The sequence below is a fragment of the Oppia nitens genome, unplaced genomic scaffold, assembly GCF_028296485.1.
Source record: "Oppia nitens isolate AA-2021 unplaced genomic scaffold, nextdenovo-longstitch-racon4-pilon3 scaffold1_pilon_pilon_pilon, whole genome shotgun sequence".
Lineage (NCBI taxonomy): Eukaryota > Metazoa > Arthropoda > Arachnida > Sarcoptiformes > Oppiidae > Oppia > Oppia nitens.
In genome coordinates, this window is record NW_026533199.1 from 6,110,875 (window position 1) to 6,116,847 (window position 5,973).

The window sequence follows — 5,973 nt, forward strand, 5'->3', positions numbered from 1 at the left end:
TGATATTATCTTGAATTTAAAAAACACGTTGATTTGCAGTTTGAGATTCATTGAATCTTAAAGATATTCAAATTAAAATAAATTTGTTTTTAAGTAACAGAATTGACATTAAAATATCTTTGTTGACGACTTTATAAATGGATTATTTGATGATTTGATAGTTTATGATAACTGATTAGTTAAAGTGTTAGAGAAGTGGTCAGAAAGTGTGTGAAGAGAGCAAACATATGATGAGTTGAGAGAGAGTTTGTCAATGTTTTGCTTCAAATGATCGGCAAATGTAATGCAAAGTTCTTGAATGCTATGTTTGTTCGCTTCACTTATTGATCCAAACAATACAACACTATTAGTGTGCGCTCACTATAACCAATCAACGATAGCTCACCCATCTCTCTCTCTTTCTCTCTCTCTCTCTCTCTCTCTCTCTCTCTCTCTCTCTCTCTCTCTCTCTCTCTCATTGTATCTCTTTATAAACTTTTATCTTGAATTATAACTTTAACTTCAATTACAAATCGGACAAAATTAAAGTGTGTTTTAAAAAGCTAAAAATTGTGATGACTTTTGTTGAATGTGTGTGCATGTGATGTGTATAATGTAATGTTGTAGTGAATTGTGATTACAACTTTAGTAATACCTGTTTGCCTTACAATTCATCTATTGTAACGTAGGAATGGGTAGTCATTGTCTTAACCTCAGTATGAGTTCCCATTTTCACATCTGTTTTTGTCACATTCACACTGATATTTGCCTCAAACAACAAAACCTCTGCTATTTCTATGGTATTCTTGTTTTTTCCAATACATTATATATCTATGTATTTCTATATAAATTGTGTTATTCATCAAACGAGACATCGGAGACACCAATAATTCAAACGATTCAGTCATAGAATCGTAATAATGGATAACCAATGATATGAAGAATATTAAGAATTTTATTCACGACATTCACAACACTTCTCTATTTATAACACTATATAATATTTGTCTAAATTTTGTTTACTTTACTTTACAGTTATAAAAAACACTTTGTTTTATTTTATTTTACTTAATGACATTGTTTTGTCTTTAAGTGTTTATCCAAAAAATAATACTAATTTAATTTGTTTTATTTTTCTTTTTAAAACATTTAAATTGAATTTTAACAATACAATATATATTTTTTATTACAAACCAATTTTAAAACAATTAAATTGGTTTTTAATTTAAAATAATCATTAGCAATTAATATGAAAACACAATATTTTGTGAAAAATTTTAATTAAAGAAAATATAATTCAATTTTGAACAAAATAAATTATTTTGAATTATATTAAAATTTTTATTCAATAAGTGTGTCAAAACTCTATATAATATCTTATATAATAATTTTATTGAATGTTTAATTTTTAATTTAGTATTGATTAAAATGGTTTATTAAGTTCAATTAAATGATAAATAACTGGTTTGAGTGTACATTTTATGGATGCAAAAGTCTATAAATGTATGAATTAGTATAATATGGGAAACAAGTGAACCATTTATTCAGTGATTTCAGTGTTTCGGCTATAATTGGTTTCACCGTTTGATGACTGCTTTGAGCGTTGCCTGAGTTGTCATTAGTATATAAAGCATAGGAATATCACAACAAATGAGATTTTATCACTGAATTGAACCGAAATGATCAAGAATTTGGCCAAAGATCACAAAATGATGCGCTTATTATTGAAGATGATTGTAATGTACAGATGATATTAGAGCTAAAAAATTAGGATTTTCTGCACAATTGTCTGCTTTTAAGAGCTGATATATATGTAATTTATGGCATATCAAGAATGAGAGCCCACGCCCTCCATAACACACAAAACAGATTACAGACAAAACTAAATCACAATTGGCATCAATGGATGCCATAGTATTTGCCATATACTCTATACATTCATATTATATCATACATAAGCCAATATACTGTATACTATATATACGATATATTAAACTGCAATAACAATCATTGTATTCATAGTTTGCTTTACAACACCATAATTCTTAGTTCTATTTTTTATAATATCACATCAAATAAGTGATTTTAATAAATATATTTACAATATTACATGTAATAGTTATTTCCTTGAAAATCAAATGACATTTTGATTAACTATTTTTTATATTATATTATTTATTACATGAATATACTATATATATATATATATATATATATATATATATATATATATATATATATATATATAAAAATATTTTAATTTCAGTTTTTGAATAAGATTTGCTTGAATTATTCAAATATTAATATTAATAATATATACGAGTTTATAGAGTTTATTCAAAATATGCAATATTTTCCTAATGACTACTTTATTACATATAAGGTATATATATATAGTATATTTGTTTGCAATTCAGTTATTTTATAAATAAGAGCAGATATGAGACTTTTTTATAGTTAGTGTCTGTTCAATAATATTCATTTGTCAAATGGCAGCTAATTTATAGCCCCAGTTTAGATCATTATTCATTTAGTGTAAAGCCAGATCTCTTTGACTTATTATGGGGAACGACATATAGCACAATACTGGCACTGGTAGGAGTGATATACCGTAGCGCACAGCACACGGCCCTAACAGTGAAACACTAAAACATTAAAGTATACATCACTTGTTTGTTATCACAAAACATATCTTTTAGTGATATAAACGAAATTTATTAATTGCTTTTTCCCACTAATACTCAATCATTGATTCTTTTTTAGTAAACTTATATATATCTACATATACTTTATAAACATTTATAATTATCATAATAAAGTACTTTGTTTAAAATGACAATTGTTTGTTATATTAATATTACTGTAAAAACTATTCAACCAAATAATTCAAAACAATCCAATTTATAAACAAATAAAATATATTTTAATTTTTTAAATATACACAATTGTTAAATATTTTTTTGTGTTCTCTGTCATAAACATTTGTATAAAATTATTATTTTTAATATAAAATAAGTGCTTATATAGTGCATAGTTTAATAAATATGTAGAACCGCTATAATTAGCAAATCTATAATTCTCTCTCTTATATAAGGAATGGTTCAATAAAACAGTGGCCTATCATTCCTACCGTTCCTTTCAGTTCTATTATTTCCAACATTTCCAACATTTCCCTACCATTCCGACCATTAAATACTGTCTTAACGTTTTTATAAATACTACTAAAATGAGTTATTGATTATTTCATAGTTTTATGTGTTAGTATTGAGCAAAAGCTTTATTATAGTTGTGATCGACAAACAATATATTTTTCATAACATATTCAATACATTTATGCATTGGTTTCACTAATCTTTTATGAATAAACACATGCTTTTGTTATGCACTCAAAAAGTAAAAGTTTTGTATTAAACATATTTTAAGAAATAAAAACTAAAAATTATTTTTTACTTTCAAAGTGAATTCATTTGGAAAACTGCCTTATAATACAATGAATAAAATGTAACCAAAAATGTTATATAAAAAATCTGTTTTAAACAGTTACGAATAATTACATGTAAGACATGTTTAATACATATGTTGTATTTATATGTTTCATTTGTATTAATAAATAAAGAAAGTATTACTATAAAACTATTTTAGCAATATTAATTGAGTAATAGTAATGCAAAATATAAATATTTGTTTAATATACATTTAATAATTATTTATTATAATTTTTATTTAATAAATAAGTATTATAAAAATTAACTTATTATCGGTATTTGTATCTGATGTTTGCTCAAAAAGGATAGATTCAACTTTTTATATTTAGTCTAAATTTAGTAAATTAGTTTATAACACCAATATAATTGAACAATTTACACTGTATATTTTATTTAACAAATTACATATTATTTATAAATAATAACATTATTATAGTAAATTATAATTAAAAGTTTATAAAGTCGTTTATTTATCTTAAGGGCATTAAAATGTTTAGTGAAAAATCAAATGAGCTGTTATTTGTATGTTGATATAAGAAACTTATAAAAACATTGAAGTAAATTTATATACTTTATTATTAGTATTACTACATCATATTTTTTATTATACTGTACATCAATTTAATACATATATTAGAGCATAAATTATAATATATATTATATAGTTTGAGTACTGAATATCAATAAATAGTAAATTAATATATCCTATAAGTGTTTTCTCAAAATATAATAAAATAATATTATAAGTTGTATATATATGACAGTTATGGCAATGAAGTCGTGACTAAGTTATTACTACCAGTTTATGTCTTTAAAGAAATATAATGAGTTAATTCATATGATATGTCTGTTTATATATGATTTATCATTTTCTTTTCTTTACCGCTAATCTATCTCTGACTTATTGTTTGCAATTATTTGTTTAACTAATAAATGGAAATAACTTTTATTTCAAAAGCTATTCAAACGCATAGAGATGTAAAACTCTTTGACGAGTGAAGAGACAAACATTGAAATGTTAAACATTTTGATGTATTGTATATTGAATTGAGAGACAAACACCTAAAACATGAAAAACATTATTCACTTGTAAACGACTACTAAAATATTTGTTCAAAATTTTTACTAGAATTTATTGACTCACATCCAAAATGCTATAAATTTATATAAAATTAAATTAAAATACTTTGAGGTTTAACTCAAACAACGAGACATAAAACCAAAGAATAAACATTTTATACAAATATTATTTGACATCAATTGTATATAATATCAAAAATAAACAGAAAATTCTTTTGTCTTTGAAATTGTTTTCCACTGTACTATAAATTCAAATACGATTTCATAGATCATACACTAAGTTATATTACTGTATTTGATAAAATTTTTAAATATATATAAAAATATTTTTATAATTTTTTCTTACATAATTAACAAAAAATTAGGTATAAATAGTATATAACTTTATCAAATAATTTTATTAATAATTATTTTATTATTAGATATTCTATTCGTATTGAATTGTATTTATCGATTTAAAGTTAGTAATAGAAGATTATTCTATTAATTAATAAATAAATATCTATATAAATAAAATAACATTTTCTATAATAACTACATGTTATATATTTGTTTATATTATTCAGGTTTTAAAGAATTAAATTTATTTATATAAAATGTATTTATTTATAGTGTAAAAACTAAATTGAATTATAGTAGGAAATACAGAACAAATTAATAAACTTAATTAGATAATAAACAATTAAGTAAATAGACTATAGTATGTAACTTATGAGACAATATTATTTCTCAAACAGCATATTGTATAGCATTTTATATAGCATTTGTAAATGATGTTTACATTGTTCAGTCATATACTGTATATATGTTTTATATTTATATATATTATAATAGTTAGTATACATGTAAAAACTGTTAAACTGTACAGTATATTAGGTTTTGTTAAACAGCAGACTCTTTTAAAGACTATACTGTCAACTATCATATGGTCTAAAATGTGTGGATTTTTGCTAAAGTTTGCATTTAATATTACTGTTTTGTAGTTACACATTAATTTTTGAGTAAATATAGCCGACACAGCTATTGCAGACAATTGAGATAATAGTAACCACAAATGGTATAGCATAACAATGATAGACCTATAAGAAAGACTTGTTTTAATGTGACTTTCATCTGATTTTTCATCTTATAGTCAATTGACTATTGCATTGAACACTTCACTGACAGCATACTCAGTGATAGCTGAAAATATCCATTTATTTTGGGGATCAGTTGCCTATTGAAGCCTAAGTAAGGAATTACTTGATTTGGAGAGAAGGCGTTTATGGTGTTGTCCCACAACAAGTCCATATAAATTGCTGACAACTATTTGAATTGACCACATATTTCATAAATAAACCGCATTACTGTCTTATCATTTATTTGTTGTCATTAATTTGCATCAATTTATTCCCAATAGTATTGTAAAGAAATTTCATCATATTTTGTC